The sequence below is a fragment of the Pristiophorus japonicus genome, unplaced genomic scaffold, assembly GCF_044704955.1.
Source record: "Pristiophorus japonicus isolate sPriJap1 unplaced genomic scaffold, sPriJap1.hap1 HAP1_SCAFFOLD_532, whole genome shotgun sequence".
Classification (NCBI taxonomy): Eukaryota; Metazoa; Chordata; class Chondrichthyes; family Pristiophoridae; genus Pristiophorus; species Pristiophorus japonicus.
Genome location: NW_027254439.1, coordinates 258,869 through 282,491, shown reverse-complemented (window position 1 = coordinate 282,491; position 23,623 = coordinate 258,869). Strand labels below are relative to the sequence as shown.

Here is a 23,623-nt window from a genome sequence, read left to right as displayed (position 1 = left end):
GCATCTGCCATGTATTTGCCCACTCACCTAACCTATCCAAGTCACCCTGCAGCCTCCTCACAGCTCACACAGCCACCCAGCTTAGTGTCATCTGCAAAGTTGGAGATATTACACTCAATTCGTTCATCTAAATCATTGATGTATATTGTAAATAGCTGGGGTCCCAGCACTGAGCCCCGTGGCACCCCACTAGTCACTGCCTGCCATTCTGAAAAGGACCCTTTTATCCCGACTCTCTGCTTCCTGTCTGACAAACAGTTCTCTATCCACGTCAATACATTATCCCCAATACCATATGCTTTAATTTTGCACACTAATCTCTCGTGTGGGACCTTATCAAAAGCCTTTTGTAAGTCCAAATACACCACATCCACTGGTTCTCCCTTGTCCACTCTACTAGTTACATCCTCAAATAATTCTAGAAGATTTAGCAAGCATGATTTCCTTTTCATAAATCCATGCTGACTTGGACCGATCCTGTCACTGCTTTCCAAATGCGCTGCTATTTCATCTAAATAATTGATTCCAACATTTTCCCCACCGCCGATGTCAGGCTAACCGGTCTCTAATTCCCTGTTTTCTCTCACCCTTCTTTTTTTAAAAAGTGGTGTTACATTAGCTACCCTCTAGTCTATAGGAACTGATCCAGAGTCGATAGACTGTTGGAAAATGATCACCAATGCATCCACTATTTCTAGGGCCACTTCCTTAAGTACTCAGGGATGCAGACTATCAGGCCCTGGGGATTTATCGGCCTTCAATCCCACCAATTTCCCTAACACAATTTCCTGACTAATAAGGATTTCCTTCAGTTCCTCCTTCTCACTAGACCCTCAGTCCCTTAGTATTTCCAGAATATTATTTGTGTCTTCCTTCCTGAAGACAGAGCCAAAGTATTTGTTCCATTGGTCTGCAATCTCATTGTTCCCCATTATAAATTCAACTGATTCTGACTGCAAGGGACCTACGTTTGTCTTCAATTTCAGGGGTGAAACAGGAGTTGGGCTGAGGAGGGGGGGGTTGGAGAGTAGGGATGAAAAAGGAGTTGAGGTTGGGGAGTTGGAGAGTACTGGTGAAGGAGGAGTTGGGGTGGAGAGTGAATGGAGAGGAGATGTAACGTAGGAAATGCCGCAGCCAATTTGTGAACAGCAAGATCCCACAAACAGCAATGTAATGATGACAAGATAATCCATTCGCAATGATGTTAGTTGAGGGATACACATTGGCCAGGACACCGTGGAGAACTCCACCTGATCTTCCTCAGAATCGTGGCCGTGGGATCTTTTACATCCAACTTAGGGACTAGACGGGGCATTGGTTCAATGTCTCCTCTGAAAGATGGCACCTCTGACAGTGCAGCACTCCCTCTGTACTGGCACCTGGAGTCTCGGCCTAGATTATGTGCTCGGGTCTCTGGATTGGGAATTGAACCCTCGATCCCCTGACTCAGGGCTGAGAGTGGTACCACTGAGCCAAGGCTGACATGATCTGTTCCCTGTTCCCATTACACTAGACCGTGCCTGTGTTATTACACTAACCCCACCCATTCTTACTGCAGTGGGCCCTAACTCTGTTATTAGACATTTGACAAAGCATTTACTACAACAACAAAACAACCAGAACTTACATTAATATAGCGCCTTTAACGCAGTGAAACATTCCAGAGTGCTTAACAAAATCGATTCAATAAGAAAACAGTTTTGACACAGAGCCACAGAGAAAGATATCAGGACAGATTTCCAAAAGTTTGATCGAAGAGGTCGTTTTTAAGAAGAATCTTGAAAGAGGAGGTGGAGATTTAGGGGGAATTCCAAAACTTAGAGCCTCGGCAGCTGAAGGCACGGCTGCCAATGGTGGATCGATTAAAATCGGGGATGACCAAAATGACAGATTTGGAGGAGCACAGAGTATTCGTTGGGTTGTGGGGCTGGAGGAGATTACAGAGATAGGGAGGGGCGAGGCCATGGAGAGTTTTGAAACCAAAGATTAGAATTTTAAAATTGAGGCGTTGCTTAACCGGGCGCCAATGTAGGTCAGTGAGCACAGGGGTGATGGGTGAATGAGAATATAGCAATAGGCCCTGACTTGCACACACTATTAGATGAGACCCAATCTTTGTTTGAGTGCACTAGATACTGCCTGTGTGATCATCACACTAGATCCAGCCTTGTGTTCAGTATAACACTAGGGTCTGCCTCGTTATTATTGGATCCAGCACTGTCTTTGTTACTCTCACAGTGGGCCATGCATTTGCTGTTGTTAATCTGGACTCTGTCTCCACTCTTATTGTACGAGACCCGGTCTCTGGAATTGTTACACTAGACCTGGCCTCTGCGATGATTGGAAAATAACCTGCCCTTGTTGTTCCAGTTCTAGTGCACGCCTCTATTATTATAACTATAGATCTTGTCTCTGTTGTATTCAATAGAGTATGTATTGTTCTGGTATTGTTAAAGTAGACCCGGCTTCTGTGAGTGTCACACTATCACCTCTTTCAGTTATTGCAAAAAAACTGTTTCAATTATTAAAGACTTGTTTCTAGTGTAAAACTAGGCCTTGTCTCAGTTATCAATGCACTATACCCTGTCCCTGTTTATATTACACTCGGCCCTGTCTGTTTATATTAGACTAGACCCTGTCCCTGTTTATGTTACATAGGACCCTGTCTCTGTTTATGTTACATAGGACCCTGTCTCTGTTTATGTTACATAGGACCCTGTCCCTGTTTATATTACACCGGACCCTGTCCCTGTTTATACTGCACTCGGCCCTGTCTCTGTTTATACTGCACTCGGCCCTGTCTCTGTTTTTTGACACTCGACCATGTCTTAGTTATTGCGGCACTAAACAATGTCCACAAATATTGGAAATGGTTTTGGAGGAAACAGTGAAAGTAACAGTCAAGAAATAGAAGACTGGAGACAGAAATAGAGCAAATTTCGCTGGATAGTTGCAAGTGTTTCATTCCTTTCCAAATGAAGGATAGAACCAGTGAGAGAATAAGAGATTTATTAACCTCACGGCAGGTTTAGGTACAGCTTCACTTTTCCCATCACTGGCACCAATCATCACACACCGGAGGTAAATCTCAGGAGCTTCTGTGTGATGGTGAGGTGATCACTGGACAATAAAGCTCAGAGACTGGTGGGGGGGCTGCTCATTATCCTCGGTGTGATTTAATCCCCTTTCCCACTGAATACTGCGGACAGATATGGTCACCTTGGTAACAGAATGGTCAGTGTGACATCACTTTCTAAACAAGAGACACACAAGACAATGGGTTATCAATCAATGGTAAAGGTATTAAACACTCTGCAATTACATTTTACATAAAAGGAAATACAATGCTGGAAAAGAATTGCTGAAGAGAATAATTTATCTCTGGGGAATTGACTAGCAAACATTAAAAATGATGTGTTTTGTTTACACACATACACACAAATATATATATTATAGCAAAGACAGTGTGTGTGCTCTTTTCCATTGTTCTGCTACATCCGAGGTGTTATACTTTCTGTGGACTTTAGGAGCCTGCGGCAGCCCATCCGGCGGTGCTTACTGGGTCAGGATATAAAGAGACCGAGCACTGTTCCTCCTCCCACTGCCTGGGGGAATGGGTCAGATATTTAAAGGGGCAGGGACTCCCCCTTTCTTTGCATAGTTATAGTTAAAGGGACAGTCCAGTGCGGCGATTGTAAAGCTGTCTATTTCAGTGACTTAAGCCTTTCTAAATTGTGCTGGTCCAATCGGGTGAGCCCGGCTGGCCCAATAGGGTGAGCCTGAGCTGGCCCAATAGGGTGAGCCTGTGCTGGCCCAATAGGGTGAGCCCGGTCTGGCCCAATAGGGTGAGCCTGGGCTGGTCAAATAGGGTGAGCCCGGGCTGGCCCAATAGGGTGATCCCGGGTTGGACCAAAGTCACCAGACAACAATCAACACAACAAGGCTCCCTTTCAGGGGCCACTGACCTGGGCATAAACATGTGTCCAATCAAACTGACAGACAGCCTGAAGCCCCGCCCACCCCTTATCCCTGCCCAAAGGACCGCGCATGCGCTGCGATACCCGCCCTGACCAAGATGGCGGAAGGTAACTCCGCTCCCCCGCCCTGACCAAGATGGCGGAAGGTGACTCCGCTCCCCTGCCCTGACTAAGGTGGCGCCCGCTTCCCCGGGTGCTCACTGACTGGGCCTGGAACCAGTGGGCAAACACGAGGCCTGCGGGCTGTGATTCGGGGCCTGGGGCTGAGCCCGGATGTGTGTGAAGCGGATGGTGTGGAGTGTTGTCTCTCGGGCCTGGGCCCGCACTCGGTGTGTGTGAAGCTCACGTCCCCCCCGGGGTTTATTAACCCATGGAACTATTTGTGCTGCACTTTTTTGACTGACAGACAACAAGCCCCGCCCCCTCAGAGAGCTGTGGAAGTTGGGTCATTGAATAAATTTAAGACAGAAATAGACAGTTTCTTAACCAATAAGGAAATAATGGGTAATGGGGAGCGGGCAGGGAAGTGGACCTGAGTCCATGATCGGATCAACCATGATCGTATTAAATGACGAAGCAGGCTCCTGCTCCTATTTGTTATGTTCTTTATGTCAAGCCCCCGCCCCCCAACTCCCCCCCGCCTCCCGGACCAGTGCTTAATGTACACACTTCAATGCAAGAAAGACTAGGGAATAAGGCAGATAAGCTGAGGTGTTGTTACAGCAGTGATGAGAGATGATATGTTAAAAGGATCATCAAATGAGGCCATATGTGTTGAATTGATAAACAAAAAAGGAGCAATCACAATGTTGGGAGTGTACTATAAACAGTCAGAGGGAGATAGAAAAGCAAATATGTAGGAACGTTTGAGAATTAGGCAGCAATAGTCGGAGATATCAACTACCACAGAATCAGAGAAATTTATGGCACAAAAGGAGGCCATTCAGCCCACTGTGTTTGTGCCAGTTGAGAAAGAGCTATCCCGCCTGATCCCACTTTCCAGCTCTTGCTCCACAGCCTGGTAGGTTATGACACTTCCAGTGCATATCTAAGTATGTTTCAAATGTTGTGAGGGTTTCTGCATCTACCACCCTTTCAGGCTGTGAGTTCCAGACCTCCACCACCCTCTGTGTGAAAAGTTTCTCCTCAACTCCCCTCTAAAGCTTCTACCAATTACTTTAAATCTGTGCCCCCTGGTTATTGACCTCTCTGTAAAGGGAAATAGGTCAGTTCAGAGAAGGTTCACGAGATTGATTTCGGAGAAGAAGGGGTTGTCATATGAAGATAGGTTGAGCAGGTTGGGCCTATACTCATTGGAATTTAGAAGAATGAGAGGTGATCTTATTGAAACGTGTAAGATTCTGAGTGGGCTTGACAGGGTTGATGTAGAAAGGATGTTTCCCCTCATGGGGGAATCTAGAATTAGGAGGCATAGTTTCAGAATAAGGGGTTGCCCATTTAAAACAGAAATGAGGAAAAATTTCACTCTCAGAGGTTTGTGAATCTTTGGAATTCTCTACCCCAGAGAGCTGTGGAGGCTGGGTCATTGAATATATTTAAGGTGGGGATAGACAGATTTTTGAATGATAAGGGAGTGAAGGGTTATGGGGAGTGGGCAGGGAAGTGGAGTTGAGGCCAAGATCAGATCAGCCATGATCTTATTGAATGGTGGATCAGGCTCGTGGAGCCAGATGGCTTACTCCTGCTCCTATTTGTTTGTCTTATGTTCATATGTCCTTCTTATCCACTCCATCTGGGACCCTCATAATTTTGTACACAATTAAGTCTACCCTCAGCCACCTCTCTTCCAAAGAAAACAACACCAGCCCACCCAAACTTTCTTCATAGCTCAAATTCTTCAGTCCAGTTAACATCCTCGTAAATCTCCTTTGTACCCTCTCCAGTGCAATCACATCGTTCCTGTAATGTGGGGACCAGAACTGTGCGAGTACTCTACCTGTGGCCTAACTCGTATTTTACACAGTCCGAGCATAACCTCCAGAGTCTGGAACTTACTGCCTGAAAGAGTGCTGGAGACAGAAACCCTCATTGCATTTACAAAATTACTTGGATATGCATTTGAAGTGCCATAACCTACAGGGCTACGGACCAAGAGCTGCAAAGTGGGATTAGGCTGGATAGCTCTTTTTCAGCCGCACAGACACGATGGGCCAAATGGCCTCTTTCTGTGTTGTAAACTGCTATGATTCCATGACACCAATCTCCTCCTGACTGATATAAACCAACCCCACAGTCACTGACACCAATCTCCTCGTCTGATATAAACCCACCCCACAGTCACTGACACCAATCTCCTCCTGTCTGATATAAACCCACCCCACAGTCACTGACACCAATCTCCTCCTGTCTGATATAAACCCACCCCACAGTCACTGACATCAATCTCCTCCTGTCTGATATAAACCCACCCCACAGTCACTGACACCAATCTCCTCCTGGCTGATATAAACCAACCCCACAGTCACTGACACCAATCCCCTCCTGTCTGATATAAACCCACCCCACAGTCACTGACACCAATCTCCTCCTGTCTGATATAAACCAATCCCACAGTCACTGACACCAATCCCCTCTTGTCTGATATAAACCAACCATCATCATAAAAGACAGTCTCTTGGAGTCGAGGATGACTTGCTTCCACATTAAAAATGAGATCTCAGTTGTCTGTTAAGTCCAATGCGGGAGCTCCAGTCTCTGTTGCAGGTTGGTCAGACAGTGGTCGAAAGTACGTTGGTTGAAGTGTCGGTTTGTTGAAGTACTTGGGTTGTTGTTTGCTCCTTCCGCCGTATGCGCTTGGTCTCTGCTTACTCCTGGTGATGAGACTCAAAGTGTTCAATGCCCTCACGGACTATTCTCTTCCCTTTTCAGTGATCTTGTGGCAGGGATTCCCAGGTGTCGGTGGGGATGTTGAACTTCTTCAAAGAGGCCTTGAGGGTGTCCTTGAAGCATTTCCTCTGCACCCCTGGGGCTCGCTTGCCGTGTCAAAGCTCCAAGTAGAGCGCTTGATTTGGGAGTCTCGTATCGGGCATATGTACAATGTGGCCCATCCATTGTAACTGATCGAGTGTGGTCAATGCTTCAATGCTGAGGATGTTGGCCTGTGCGAGGACATTGATGCACCTATCCTAGCAATGGATTTGCAGGACCTTTCACAGGCAATGTTGATGGTACTTCTCCAGTGCTTTGATGTGCCTACTGTATAGTCCATGTCAGAGAAGCACATATGAGGGCAGGTATCACTACTGCTCTGTAGACCATGAGCTTTGTGCCGCTTTTAAGGTTCTGGTCTTCAAACACTCTATTCCTTAGGCGACCAAAGGCTGTGCTGGCACACTGAAGGTAGTATTGGACCTAGTTATCAAAATCTGCCCTTGTTAACAGTAGGCTCCCGAGGTATGAAAAATGGTCCTAATTGTTCAAGGCCTCAGCATGGATTTTGATAATTGGGGGAGGGGGATGGGGGGTGATAGTGCTGTGTGGCAGGAGCAGGTTGATAGAGCACCTTTGTTTTACGGATGTTTAGTGTAAGGCCTATGCTCTCAGTCGCTACGGTGAAAGTGTTGATGATGGTTTGGAGTTCGTCCTCCGAGTGAACGCAGACGCAAGCGTCATCTGCATATTGTAATTCGAGGACAGAGGATGGCACGACCTTGGATCTGGTCTGAAGGTGATGGAAGTTGAACAGTTTCCTGTTTGTTCTACAGATTATCTCCACTCCAGCGGGAAACTTACTGATAGTGACAAGTGGTATTGCAGCAAGGAAGATCGAGAAGAGCGTCGGTGCAATGACACAGCCTTGCTTCACCCCGGTTCATACATGAATTGGGTCTGTGGTGGATCCATTGGTCAGGATCACGGCTTGCAAGTTATCATGAAGCAAGCGGAGGATGGTGACAAATTTTTGAGACAGCCGAATTTGTAGAGTACACTCGATAATCGCTCACAGTTGACCATGTCAAAGGCCTTGGTCAGGTCAAAGAAGGTTGAACCAACCCCACAGTCTGACACCAAGCTCCTGCCATGTGATATAAACCAACCCTCGTCACGGACACCAAGTGGACTGGGAAAATATGTTAAAGGTTAAGACTGTAGAAACGCAGTGGCAAACATTTAAGGAGATATTTCATAACTCTCAGCAAAGATTTATTCACGTGAGAAATAAAGATGTTCAGAGAAGGATGAACCATCCCTGGCTAACTAAGGAAGTAAAGGATGGTATCAAATTGAAAAAAAAGGCATATAATGTGGCGAAGGACAGTGGAAGCCCAGAGGTTTGGGAAATTTTTATAAACCAGCAAAGGGCAACTAAAAATATGATAAAGACAGAGAAGGTAGCATATGAGAGCAAACTAGCAAGAAATATAAAAACAGAGAGTAAGAGCTTCGACATGTATATAAAAAGAAAACGATTAAAGTAAATGTTGGTCCCTTAGAGGACGAGACTGGAGAATTAATAATGGGGAACTTGGAAATGGCAGAGATTTTAAACAAATATTTTGTATCAGCCTTTACGGTAGAGGACACCAAAAACATCCCAACAGTTGATAATCAAGGCACTATTGCAGTGGCGGAGCGGGGAGGAATAACTTAAAACTATCACTAGAGATAAGGTACTAAGCAAACTAATGGGACTAAAAGTGGACAAGTCCCCTGGACCTGATGACATGCATCCTAGGATTTTAAAAGAAGTGGCTGCAGAGATAGTGGTTGTAATCTACGAAAATTCCCTGAATTCTGGAGAGGTCCCAGCGGACTGTAAAAGTGTAAATATAACACCCTTATTCAAGAAAGGAGGGCATCAGAAGGCAGGAAACTATAGACCAGTTAGCCTACCATCTGTCATTGGGAAAATACTGGAGTCCATCATTAAGGAAGTAGCAGCAGGACATTTAGAAAATCATAATGCAGTCACGCATGGTTTTATGAAAGGGAAATCATTTTTGACAAATTTGCTGGAGTTATTTGGGGATGTAACAAGCAGAGTAGATAAAGGGGAACTAGTTGATGTCGTATATTTGCATTTCCAGAAAGCATTCGATAAGGTGCCACACAAAAGGTTACTGCACAAGGTAAAAGCTCACGAGGCTAGGGGTAACATATTAGCGTGAATAGAGGATTGGCTAACTAACAGAAAGTTGGGATAAATGGGTCATTCTCAGGTTGGCAAACTGTAACTAGTGGGGTGCCGCAGGGATCAGAGCTGGGGCCTCAACTATTTACAATTTATATTAATGACTTGGATGAAGGGACCGAGTGTAATGCAGCCAAATTTGCTGATGATACAAAGATAGGTAGGAAAGCAAGTTGTGAGGAGGACGCAAATAATCTACAAAGGGATATAGATAGGCTCAGTGAGTGAGCAAAAATCTGGCAGATGGACTATAATTTGGTAAAATGTCAGGTTACCTCCTTTGGTAGGAAAACTAAAAAAGCAAATTATTTAAATGGAACAATTACAAAATGCTGTAGTACAGAGGGATGTGGGGGTTCTTTTACATGAAACTCAAAAGGTTAGCAGGTACAGTAAGTAATCAGGAAGGCAAATGGAATGCTGGCCTTTACTGCAAGGAGGATGGAGTGTAAAAGTAGGGAAGTCCTGCTACAACTGTACAGGGCATTGGTAAGACCACACCTGGAGTACTGCACACCGGTTTGGTCTGGACTTGTCTCCATTCCTGTGCCGAGGGGATTGCTACACCAGACGGGAAGGGCAATATTTGGGGACACTGATTCCCCACCAATTCCCACTGCCCTTCTTTCTGGTGGATAATGGAGGGGCCACTGTGTGTAATGTGCAAGTCAGTAAGAATTGTTAGCAAGCTCTTTGTAATTGGAGATTTTATTCAGTGGAAACTTTCACACACTATTGTAGATTTTGAACCAAAGATCAATTGAGGATTAAAATAAAAGTTCATAATTTTATTACACACTAAATTTCTGTTGAGAGTCGCTGAATTAAGAGGAAAGATAACACACAGCGTTTCTTAAAATGGACATTGCAGCCCCGAGAACACCATCAGCAATATATCCAGAATATTAAAGTCCAGCCCAGTTATAGGGTTATCAGCAGAAACAAACCCCAAATGTCAGAATGGACATGGTTCAGTCGAGATGTGATTAACAGCAGCAATAACAGCAGATTCCAACCCCTGCAGTCACTTGTGAACTCGCTGGTGTGTCAGCAGGTTGTATGACCGAGCGAATCGCTTCCCACACTCAGAGCAGGTGAACGGCCTCTCCCCAGTGTGAACTCGCTGGTGTGTCAGCAGGGTGGATGACTGAGTGAATCGCTTCCCACACTCAGAGCAGGTGAACGGCCTCTCCCCAGTGTGAAATTGCTGGTGTCTCATCAGGTTGGATGACTGAGTGAATCGCTTCCCACACTCAGAGCAGGTGAATGGCCTCTCCCCAGTGTGAACTCGCTGGTGAGCTACAAGCTGGGATGAACAAGTGAATCCCTTTCCACACTCAGAGCAGGTGAATGGTCTCTCCCCAGTGTGAACTCGCTGGTGTTTCAGCAGTTCGCATGACTGAGTGAATCCCTTCCCACACTCAGAGCAGGTGAACGGCCTCTCCCCAGTGTGAACTCGCTGGTGAGTTACAAGGTGCGATGATGTAATGAATCCCTTCCCACATTCAGAGCAGGTGAACGGCCTCTCCCCAGTGTGAACTCGCTGGTGAGTTACAAGGTTGGATGAATCAGTGAAACCCTTCCCACACTCAGAGCAGGTGAATGGCCTCTCCCCAGTGTGAACTCGCTGGTGAGTTACAAGTTGGGATGACCGAGTGAATCCTTTCCCACACACAAGGCAGGTGAACGGCCTCTCCCCAGTGTAATTGCGTCGATGAATTTCCAGCTCAGACGGTGATCTGAATACCTTCCCACAATCACCACATTTCCACGGTTTCTCCATGGTGCGGGTATCCTTGTGACTCTCCATGGTTGGACAATCAGTTGAAGCCTCGCCCACGCACACATTTACAGTTTCTCCATCGTTTGAATGGTGCGATGTTTTTTCAGGCTGTGTAACTGGTTAAAGCTCTTTCCACAGGCAGTGCACTGGAACATTCACTCGAGTGTGTTAGTCTCGATACTTTCCAGTCACACAGATATTTGAAATCTATTCCCACAGACAGAACAGACAAGCATTTCTCCTTCCACTTTCAAAGCCCAATGATATTCAGGTCCTGATGAAATGATTGACTCCGTCAGATCTTGACACGATGTATGGTCTGAAAATCTCCCCTCCTGTAAAAGGAGATAACAAAACTCATCACTGTCAGTACAAGACAGAAATTCAGAATAGACAAATCTAGTTTCCATGGAACTTTCTTTCCTCTCTTGTTCTTCCAAAGCTGTAAATCCCTGTCCCACACATTGATCCTCCTGCTGTGCTGAAATCCAAACCCATCACACATTTCGGAAGGAAAAGGAGGTGGGCTAGCACTGTTAATAAAGGATGGGATCAGTGCATTACTGAGAAACGATATTGGCTCAGAGGATCAAGATGTTGAAACAGTTTGGGTGGAGATAAGGAATAATAAGGGGAAAAAGTTGCCGGTGTGCTTAGTCCATAGGCCCCCTAACAGTAGCTACACTGTTGGTCGGAATATAAATCAAGAAATAATGGAAGCTTGTAATAAAGGAATGGCAATAATTATGGGTGATTTTAACCTTCATATTGATTGGACGAAGCAAATTGGTCAGGGAAGCCTTGAGGAAGAGTGAATCCGGGATAGTTTCCTTGAACAGTACATTGCGGAACCAACCAGGGAGTGAGCTATCTTAGAACTAGTACTGTGTAATGAGGCAGGATTAATAAATGATCTCGTAGTAAAAGATTCTCGAGGAATGAGTGACCATAATATGTTGAATTTCAAATTCAGTTGGAGGGTGAGAAAGTTGGTTCTCAAACCAGGGTCCGAAGCTTAAATAAAGGGGACTACAAAGGTATGAGAGCAGAGTTGGCTAAAGTGGACGAGGAAAATAGACTAAAGAATGGGACGATTGGTGAGCAATGGCAGACATTTAAGGAGATATTTCATAACTCGCAACTAAAATATATCCCAATGAGAAGGAAAGACTGCAAGAGAAGGGATAACCATCCGTGGCTAACTAAGCAAATAAGGGATGGTATTAAATTGGAGAACAGGGAAATGGCAGCGACGTTGAACAAATATTTTGTATCAGTCTTCACGCCAGAAGACACTAAATACATCCCAATAGTGGGATAATCAAAGGACTATAGGTAGGGAGGAACTTAATACAATCACCATCACCAACAGTATTAGATAAAATAATGGGACGAAAGGTGAACAAGTCCCTTGGACCTGACGCCTTACATCCTGGGGTCTTAAGAGAAGTGGCTCCAGAGATAGTGGATGCATTGGTTGTAATCTACCAAAATTCCCTGGATTCTGCCGCGGTCCCAGCAGATTGGAAAACCACAAATGTAACACCCCTATTTAAAAAAGGAGGCAGACAAAAGCAAGAAACTATAGACCAGTTAGCCTAAGATCTGTCATTGGGAAAATGCTGGAGTCCATTATTAAGGAAGCAGTAGCGGGACATTTGGAAAAGCAAGATTCAATCAAGCAGAGTCAGCATAGTTTTATGAAAGGGAAATCATGTTTGACAAATTTGCTGGAGTTCTTTGAGGATATAACGAGCAGGGTGGATAAGGGGGAACCAGTGGATGTGGTGTATTTGGATTTCTAGAAGGCCTTCGATAAGGGGCCACGTAAAAGGTTACTGCACAAGATAAAAGCTCACTGCACAAGATAAAAGCTCATGGGGTTAGGGGCAATATATTAGCATGGATAGAGGATTGGCTAACTGACAGAAAACGGAGTCCGGATAAATGGGTCATTTTCCGATTGGCAAACAGTAACTAGTGGGGTGCCGCAGGGATCAGTGCTAGGCCCCAACTATTTACAATCTATATTAATGACTTGGATGAAGGGACCGAGTGTAATATAGCCAAGTTGCTGATGATACAAAGATGGGTGGATCAGCAAATTGTGAAGCGGACACAAAAATCTGCAAAGGGATATAGACAGGCTAAGTGAGTGGGCAAAAATTTGGCAGATGGAGTATAATGTGGGAAAATGTGAGGTTATCCACCTTGGCAGAAATAATAGAAAAGCAAATTATAATTTAAATGGAGAAAAATTGCAAAGTGCTGCAGTACAGAGAAACCTGGAATTCCTTGTGCATGAAACATAAAAAGATAGTATGAAGGTACAGCAAGTAACCAGGAAGGCAAATGGAATGTTGATGTTTATTGCAAGGGGGATAGAGTATAAAAGCAAAGAAGTCCTGCACCAAGTGTACAGAGTATTGGTGAGGCCACACCTGGAGTACTACTTACAGTTTTGGCCTCCGTATTTAAGGAAGGATATCCTTGCATTGGAGGCTGTTCATAGAAGGTTCACTACATTAATTCCGGAGATGAGGCGGTTAAATTATGAACATAGGTTGAGCCTATACACATTGGAGTTTAGAAGAATGAGGGGTGATCTTATCGAAACGTATAAGATAATGAGGGGGCTTGACAAGGCGGATGCAGAGAGGATGTTTCCACTCACAGGGGAAACTAAAACTAGGGGACACAGTCTCAGAATAAGGGCCGCCTATTTAAAACTGAGATGAGGTGGCGTTTATTCTCTCAGAGGGTTGTAAATCTGTGGAATTCTGTGCCCCAGAGAGCTGTGGAGGCTGGGTAATTGAATATATTTAAGGTGGAGATAGACACATTTTTGAGCAATAAGGGAGTAAAGGGTTATGGAGAGCAGGCAGGGAAGTGGAGTTGAGTCCATCATCAGATCAGCCATGATCTTATTGAACAGCTGAGCAGGCTCGAGGGGCCAAATGGTCTACACCTGCTCCTATTTCTTAAATTCTGGAGTGTTTCTCCTCCACTACCAGTTTTCACCACCAATTCTGGCTGTGTTCAGTTGTACACTCACTGGACCCCCTCCCTCTCCTCCCCTGAAGGTGCTGACTCTGGTTGGGTTCAGTTCTACACACACTGGTTCCCCTTCCTCTCCTCCCCTGAAGGTACTGACTCTGGCTGGGTTCAGTTCTACACACACTGGTTCCCCTCCCTCTCCTCCCTTCCCCTCCCCTGAAGGTGCTGACTCTGGCTGGGTTCAGTTCTACACTCACTGGTTCCCCTTCCCTGAAGGTGCTGACTCTGGCTGGGATCCTGAAACCCCGCCGACACATTGTTCTTTCACAAAGATGGCCACGCATGCGCTCTACTGCTCGGTGAATCACGATGGCGGCGCAGAAACCTGCAGCTGTCCTTTACAAAGATGGCGACCGTCAGTTTGGGCCTGTTACCGCGAAAACGCCCCAGAGCTGCAAATTCGAGACCTGTTGTTTCTTAGTCCGGGTTGGCGACCTGCAGCAGGTGTTTATAAAGCCCACCTGTCGAGCACGTTGCTCCCCTGCGCCCGCTGATTCAAATTCGACTTCAAACTACATGTCAGACCTCCACCCGCTCACAGCCCGCGTCCCCTCTGATCAAAGTTACACTGCGCATGCTCCACATACAGCCCACGCCTGCGCACTGGGCTCCCCCAGTGAGACGACCTCCTGACGTCACAGAAAGGCGGCGATGTTTAAAATAGAAAAGCAACCTGGCATTTGTTGATTTTATAATAAAATGCTAAAACGGAGAATGGTATCATGAAAATAAATTGACTGCTGCAAACTTTTCATGAATTAATCGCGGTTTTTAAAGGTCTCTCCACAGTTGCCAGGGGCGACGCGTCAGGTTCGCCAGCCGCCGAGCGGACGTGACGCACAGACGCCGGAGGTGGGGTTTGCCAGGGGCGACAGCGAGGCTGAGCCGGGGGACAACGTCGTAGCGGGAGAGAGGCGCCTCTGTGGGTTCCGCTGGTGGGCGGGGCCACAGGGGGAGGGGCTACAGGAGGAGGGGTTACAGGGGGAGTGGGATAGAAGGGAGGGGTTACAGGAGGAGTGGTTACAGGGGGAGGGGGATGGAGGGGAGGGGTTACAGGGTGAGGGGTTTCAGGGCCGGGCTATAGGGGGAGGGGCTACAGGAGGAGGAGTTACGGGGAGGAGCTACAGGGGCGAGGCCACAGGGGGAGGGGGATAGAGGGGGAGGGGTGACAGGGATGCAACTCCTTGTTAATACCATCCCCTTCAGTCCCAACCCCGCCCCCATTTCGAGCCCAGTATAGCATGGTGCTGACCGACCTGGGGAGGCCTCACAGTTTCACTTCTGGTCTGTGCTGAGTTAAGGGGCGAAGGCCGCAATTAGCAGAGACCGGTTGGGCCGAATGGCCTGTTTCTGTGCTGTGCCATGTTGTGAGAGGGCGGGTAAATGGAGCTGAGGGCGCGCTCTGATTGCGGGATCTTTCTATGCTTGCAATCAGAACAATAAAAAGCGGGACAGATCGAGGCCGCGGGCTACAGGATGGATCGGAGGTTCCGTCCCACTCCTGCCTCCGCCTGGCAGAAAGGTCACCACCCCTGACCAAACAAAGGTTTGCCCGCTCGGGTCACCCTGACCCCGCCCCCTCAGCCCAGCAAGACAGCAACGCACGTACTGGCGGAGGGGAAGGAGAGGGTACGCCTGGAACCTGTCCACACAGCGCTCGCAGGGAAGGCCCAGCCTCCATCCCCGACCCAGTGCTGAATTAACCTGATCTTGGCTAGTATGCAGGAATAGGGACATGATTGGAGCTTGATGTCCCTGCGCTGGGGGGGCAGGGGTTTGAAAATCAGCCAGGATCGCAGCTCCTACTCGCTATCCAACGGTCGAATAATTCAAGAGCAGGGAGGTTATGCTTGAACTGTGTAAAACACTAGTTAAGCCACAGCTAGAATACTGCGCTCAGTTCTGGTCACCACATTACAGGAAAGATGTGATTGCACTGGAGAGGGTACAGAGGAGATTTAAGCGGACGTTGCCTGGACTGGAGAATTTTAGCTATGAGGAATGATTGGATAGGCTGGGTTTGCTTTCTTTGTAACAAAGGAGGCTGAGGGGAGACTTTTCTGCGGTGTATAAAATTAAGAGGGGCCTCGATAGAGTGAATAGGATGGAGCTATTTCCCTTAGCAGAGGGGTCAACAACCATTCGGCATAGATTTACAGTAATTGGTATGAGGGTTAGAGGGGATTTGCAGGGAAATTTCTTCACCCAGCAGGTGGAGGGGGTCTGGAACTCACTGCCTGAAAGGGTGGTAGAGGCAGAAACCCTCACCACATTTAAAAAATGCTTGGATGTGCACTTGAAGTCCCGTAACCTACAGGGCTACGGACCAAGAGTTGAAAAATGACATTTAGCTGAATAGCTCTTTGTCGGCCTGCGTGAACACGATGTGGCAAAATTAATTCCTTCTATGTTGTAAATTTCTATGATTCTATGACCCTTGAGGGGGTAAGCGTGAATGGACCATTTGCATAGAGCCTGCACACGGGAGAGGCAGTGTTTAGGGTTAGTTGTGAAGCCCCTCACAGCCGAATAGCTCATCAGCAAAACCCTACATCTCAGTGTGGGGGTCATTGTCTCGATAAGGAGATCTTGGAGCATTATTGGAGAACACCGGGAGTTAGTTGAAGGAAGACATGTATTGCTGACTCCTCTGTGACACCAGTCTCTATCTGATCTTTTACAGATATCAGGCTCGATGTCACTCCCGTTTCCTTGTGCCCAGCCCAGGCTCACAGCCAGTAGAGGGTTCCCCCAACATCTGGGGTGAGTTCACCTCAGTCACCAAGTAAGTAAATACCGACACACTCCCCAGGGACTCCCTGTAAAGACCAACACACTCCACAGGAACTCCCTGGAAATACTGACACACTCCCGGGGACTCCCTGTGATACTTACACACTCCCCGGGGACACCCTGCAAAAACTGGCACATTCCCAGGGACCCACTGAAAATACCGACATACCCCTTGGGACCCCGTGTAAACACAGACACTCCCATGGACCCCCTGTTTATACAGACACTCTTGTGGGGACCTCCTGTAAACACTGACACACTCCCCGGGGACCCCTTGTAAACACTGACACACTCCCAGGGAACCCCTGTAAATACAGACACACGATTGGCGGTCCTTGCAAATATGGGCACACTCACTTGGATCCCCTGTTATTACTGACCCACTCCTGGGTTCTCGCTGTAAACACTGACACACTGCCGGGAACTCTCACTAAAAACTGACACACTCCCGGGGATCCCCTGTAAATACAGACAAACTCCCTGGGACACCCCTTGTAGACACTGATACATTCCTTGAGGATCCCCTGTATCGGTCCAAGTCAGCATGGATTTATGAAAAGGAAATCATGCTTGACAAACCTTCTAGAATTTTTTGAGGATGTAACTAGTAAAGTGGACAAGGGAGAACCAGTGGATGTGGTGTATTTGGACTTTCAAAAGGCTTTTGACAAGTTCCCACACAACAGATTAGTATGCAAAATTAAGGCACATGGTATTGGGGGTAATGTATTGATGTGGATAGAGAACTGGTTGGCAGACAGGAAGCAAAGAGTAGGAATAAATGGGTCCTTTTCAGAATGGCAGACAGTGACTAGTGGGGTGCCGCAGGGTTCAGTGCTGGGACCCCAGCTATTTACAATATACATTAAAGATTTAGACAAAGGAATTGAATGTAATATCTCCAGGTTTGCAGATGTCACTAAGCTGGGTGGCACTGCGGGCTTCGAGGAGGATGCTATGAGGCTGCAGGGGGACTTGGACAGGTTAGGTGAATGGGCAAATGCATGGCAGATGCAGTATAACGTAGATTGTGAGGTTATCCACTTTGGTTGCAAAAACAGGAAGGCAGATTATTATCGTAATGGTGACAGATTAGTAAAAGGGGAGGTGCAATGAGATCTGGGTGTCATGGTACATCAATCATTGAAGGTAGGCATGCAGTAGCAGCAGGCAGTAAAGAAGGCAAATGGCATACTGGCCTTCATAGCGAGGGGATTTGAGTATAGGAGCTAGGAGGTCTTACTGCAGTTGTACAGGGCCTTGGTGAGACCACACCTTGAGTATTGTGTGCAGTTTTGGTCTCCTAATCTGAGGAAGGACATTCTTGCTATTGAGGGAGTGCAGCGAAGGTTCACCAGACTGATTCCCGGGATGGCAGGACTGACATAGAAGAAAGTCTGGATTGACTAGGCTTATATTCACTGGAATTTAGAAGAATGAGAGGGGATCTCATAGAAACTTATAACATTCTGATGGGATTGGACATGTTAGTTGCAGGAAGAATATTCCCAATGTTGGGGAAGTCCAGAACCAGAGGTCACAGTCTAAGGATAAGGTGTAAGCCATTTCGGACCAAGATGAGGAGAAACTTCTTCACTCAGAGAATTGTGAACCTGTGGAATTCTCTACCACGGAATGTTGTTGAGGCCAGTTCATTAGATATATTCCCTTTCATAAATCCATGCTGACTTGGACCGATCCTGTCACTACTTTCCAAATGCGCTGCTATTACATCTTTAATGATTGATTCCAACAATTTTCCCCGCCACCGATGTCATGCTAACCGGTCTAAAGTTCCTTGTTTTCTCTCCCTCCTTTTTTAAAAAGTGGGGTTACATTAGCTACCCTCCAATCCATTGGAACTGTTCCAGAGTCTATAGAATGTTGAAAATGACCACCAATGCATCCACTATTTCTAGGGCCACTTCTTTAAATACTCTGGGATGCAGACTATCAGGCCCTGGGGATTTATCAGTCTGACGCACTCTCGGGGATCCCCTGTAAATATTGACACACTTTCGGGGACCACCTTTTAATACTGACATACTCCCAGGGATCCAATCATTTGACAGCGAGCATTCCTTACCGGAAAAACATCGACTTTTCCTGATCAGGTGATCTAGCCATTCCTCCAAGATCAATAAGCTTCTTGAAACGTTCAGATTAAGCATTCGATGATTTATTGAGCGTACAGATCATGCAGTAGCACTTCAAAATACACTCAAAATACACACCCAATGGTCAGGAGCTCAAAGGCATTACAGTTCTGGGCTCAGTATTCAGACCCTACAAACCCTTGTAATCCAAATCCTCATTCTCATCTGCCACTTTCTAAGCTGCAGGTTTCCTTGTCCAAATGTCCATCACTGGAAGCTACAACTGTCCTGACCATGTTGTGCTCACCTCTGCAGGTCTCCACCTTTGGCTTTCCACTTCCTCCGGAATAAAACTCCGTATCAGGAGAATCTCACTGGACCCGCCCCTTACCAACTTTGGTTAATAAAGCTGGTGCCCTTGCTTATTTACACTGGGCTCATGAGCTCGGTATAACTCCTTTACATCATCGTCTTATCCAACTAATTCTTCCCACTCTAGAGAAACCCTAATTAAAATGATGATATCTACCCAGAGGTTCTCCTTTTGCCAGGACTATCTGTTGCCCTTGCACCCATTATCAGCGCTGATAGCTCCCTGAAGCTCAGAAGCCTCTGCACAATGGTAGGTCTTTCCTGACATTCCCTCATTGAGCAGGAGGTCACCTCATGTTGAAACAGGCCAGAGCTAGGTGGTCAGTCTCAGTTCAGCAATCCAGTGGTCACTACTTAAAAATGTGATGGTATTTCCCACAGCAAATGCTCAAAGCTCCCACGCCCTTGCAGTGTGAAGAGGAATCAATCGCGATACAAGAATAGCACACGTCGAGTTGGAGATTAACCCTTTGCTGAACGTTTTCTTGGGTTAAACAAGGCGACGGTGAGGCAGAGCCAGAATTGTGCGAGACTGTCACACACATGGAGACGGGATCACGGGCACTGGCTGACACGCTCGGTCACTTTCATTCTAGCGGAGAGCCCACATCCGAGCAGTCAACATCCTCCGGTTTCAAATCAAATTCCTTGTTAGGACATTGTCCCTGAAACATCTTCTTCAGCTGCATCGCAGACAGGATAAAGGATGAGTGTTGGAGCAAGGATGGGAGAGAGCGAGACATAGAGAGATCGAGACAGAGAGGAAACAAGACAGAGAGAGCAAGACAGAGAGAGAGAGAGAGAGACAGACAGACAGACAGACAGAGAGAGAGAGCGAGACAGACAGAGAGAGAGAGAGGGAGACAGACAGAGAGAGAGAGCGAGACAGAGAGGGCAAGACAGAGAAAGAGAGAGAGATAGAGTGAGAGAGAGAGTGAGACAGAGAGAGTGAGACAAAGAGACAGAGAGAGAGAGACAGAGACAATGAGAGAGAGACAGGCAGTCAATGAGAGATGGAGACAATGAGAGAGAGAGTGAGTCAATGAGAAAGGGAGAAAGACAGAGATATAATCAGTGACTAAAGGCGGACAAGTCCCTTGGACCTGATGCCTTACATGCTAGGGTCTTTAGAGAAGTGGCTGCAGAGATAGTGGATGTATTGGTTGTAATCTACCAAAATTCCATGGATTCTGCCGCAGTCCCAGCAGATTGGAAAACTGCAAATGTAATGCCTCTATTTAAAAAAGGAGGCAGAAAAAAAGCAGGAAACTATAGACCAGTTAGCCTAACATCCGTCGTTGGGAAAATGCTGGAGTCCATTATTAAGGAAGCAGTAGCGGGACATTTGGAAAAGTATAATTCAATCAAGCAGAGTCAGCATGGTTTTATGAAAGGGAAATCATGTTTGATAAATTTGCTGGAGTTCTTTGAGGATGTAAGGAGCAGGGTGGATAAGGGGGAAACCAGTGGATGTGATGTATTTGGATTTCCAGAAGGCATTCGCTAAGGTGCCACATAAAAGTTTACTGCACAAGAGAAAAGCTCACAGGGTTGGGGGTAATATATTCGCATTGATAGACGATTGGTTAACTATCAGAAAACAGAATCGGGATAAATGGGTCATTTTCTGGTTGGCAAGCAGTGACAAGTGGGGTGCCGCAGGGATCGGTGCTGAGTCCTCAACTATTTACAATCTATATTAATAACTTTGATGAAGGGACCGAGTATAATGTAGCCAAGTTTGCTGATGATAAAAAGATGGGTGGGAAAGCAAATTGTGAGGAGGACACAAAAAATCTGTAAAGGGATATAGACAGGCTAAGTGATTGGGCAAAAATTTGGCAGATGGAGTATAACATGAGAACATGTGAGGTTATCCACTTTGGCAGAAATAATAGAAAAGCAAATTATAATTTAAATGGAGAAAATTGCAAAGTGCTGCAGTACAGAGAGACCTGGGGGTCCTTGTGCATGAAACACAAAAAGTTAGTTTGATGGTACAGCAAGTAATGAGGGAGGCAAATGGAATGTTGGCCTTTATTGCAAGGGAATAAAAGCAGAGAAGTCCTGCTACAACTGTACAGGGTATTGGTGAGGCCACACCTGGAGTATTGCGTACAGTTTTGGCCTCCGTATTTAAGGAAGGATATACTTGCATTGGCAGCTGTTCAGAGAAGGTTCACTAGGTTGATTCCGGAGATGAAGGTTTGACTTATCAGGATAGGTTGAGTAGGTTGAGACTATACACATTGGAGTTCAGAAGAATGAGAAGTGATCTTATTGAAACATAAGATAATGAGGGGGCTCGACAAGGTGGGTGCAGAGAGGATCTTCCCACATAAGGAAAACTAAAACTAGGGGACATAGTCTTAGAATAAGGGGCTGCCCATTTAAATCTGAGATGAGGAGAAATTTTTTCTCTCAGAGGGTTGTAAATCTGTGGAATTCTCTGCCCCAGAGAGCTGTGGAGGCTGGGCCATTGAATAAATTTAAGGTGGAGATTGACAGATATTATAGCGATAAGGGAAGAAAGGGATATGGGGAGCGGGCAGGGAAGTGGAGCTGAGTCCATGATCAGATCAGCCATGATCTTATTAAATGGTGGAGCAGGCTCGAGGGGCCAAGTAGCCTACTCTTGCTCCTATTGCTTGTGTTTCTTGTATCTGGTTCGAGGGGCTAAAGGCATCATCCTGTCCCTATCAAACAGGGTCAATAGGCTGAATGAGCTACTGCTGATCCCATGTTACAAGCTCGATGGGCTGAATGGTCTTGGTTTCTTCCTGTGTGGCACATGGGAGTGGCTGAATGGCTGACTCCTGTTCCCATAACACTGCTTCGAGGAGCTGATTGGCGTGCTCCTCTTCCTATGTGTCAGGCTCAGGGGATGCATGGCTTTCTCCTGTTTTTTTATTTGTTCACGGGATGTGGGCGTCGCTGGCAAGGTCAGCATTTATTGCCGATCACTAATTGCCCTTGAGAAGATGGTGGTGAGCCACCTTCTTGAACCGCAGCAGTCTGTGTGGTGATTGTACTCCCACAGTGCTGTTAGGGAGGGAGTTCCAGGATTTTGACCCAGCAACAATGAAGGAATGGCGATATGCTTCCAAATCAGGATGGTGTGTGACTTGGAGGGGAACATGGAGCTGTGCTCAGGCATTTATTTGCGTATCGATGTTTTAACCAATTTATTATCAAAAGTTAATTGGGCCAGTGTCCATATATGGTCTTCAACAAAATTACCTTGTTTAATTGGTTCTCGTGGTCAAAATACCATTGGCATTCAAAACCAGAGCTAGCATGTGGCCACTCCTGTCTCCAGTAATTTCCCCATCAATGCCTGCTTGTCCATGTTATCTTGTTTATAAATTTGTTCATCTCCTCGGAACCTGTCTTATTTAGGCTCCTGTATTCAAACTGTTAGCTTTGATGAAGCTGACTCCAATTAATACTTTGTTATTATAATAATGTGAGCTTGGCTCTCAGCTTGTGTTAGTTTGTTATTTGAAACTAGTTAAAACTGAGTTCTGCATACATTCAAGAAGCGCCTAACATTCCAATGCCCACAGATAATCATGGGTAAGATTAATTTGGTCAATGACTAAAAATTGAATATTTATTTATGAATCTCTAATACCAATGTTTTGTACAATTCTAAGATCCCTTTGTTCCTCGACACTTCTCAGTATCCTACCATTTGATGTATATTCCCTTTCCTTGTTAGCCCTCCCCAAATGCGTTACCTCACACTTCTCTGGATTAAATTCCATTTGCCACTGTTCTGCCCACCTGCCCAGTTGATTGATATCTTCTTGCTGTCCACAGCTTTCTTCTTCATTATCAACCACACAGCCGATTTTAGTGTCACCTGCAAACTTCTTAATCATACCCCCTATATTCAAGTCTAGATCATTGATGTATATCACAAAAAGCAAGGATCCTAGTACTGAGCCCTGCAGAACCCCACTAGAAACATCCTTCCAGTCGCAAAAACATCCATCAACCATTATCCTTTGCTCCCTGCCTCTGAGCCAATTTTGGATCCAATTTGCCACTTTGCACTGGATTCCATGGGCTTTTACTGTTGTGACCAGTCTGCCATGTGGGACCTTTTTAAAAGCTTTGCTAAAATCCATATACACTATATCATACGCTTTACCTTCATCGGCACTCCTGGTGACCTCCTCAAAAAAATTCAATCAAGCTAGTCAGACATGACTTCCCCTTAACAAATCCATGCTGACTGTCCTTGATTAATCCGTGTCTTTCTAAGTGAAGATTTATCCCGTCCCTCAGGATTTTGCTGGGTTAAAAACTCTGCCATTGAAAGGCCACATTAGTGAATTGAACAGGATTTACTGTGATTGCACTGAGCACTGAACCATGTTCATTCTGG

At 46.1% G+C, this 23,623-nt stretch overlaps 2 pseudogenes; one reads left to right on the top strand and one right to left on the bottom strand.

The window, feature by feature from the left end:
- LOC139254082 (zinc finger protein 239-like) overlaps window positions 1–23,623 on the top strand; it is a 42,492-nt pseudogene that overhangs the window by 14,977 nt on the left and 3,892 nt on the right.
- LOC139254086 (zinc finger protein 420-like) overlaps window positions 9,688–23,623 on the bottom strand; it is a 31,662-nt pseudogene continuing 17,726 nt past the window's right edge.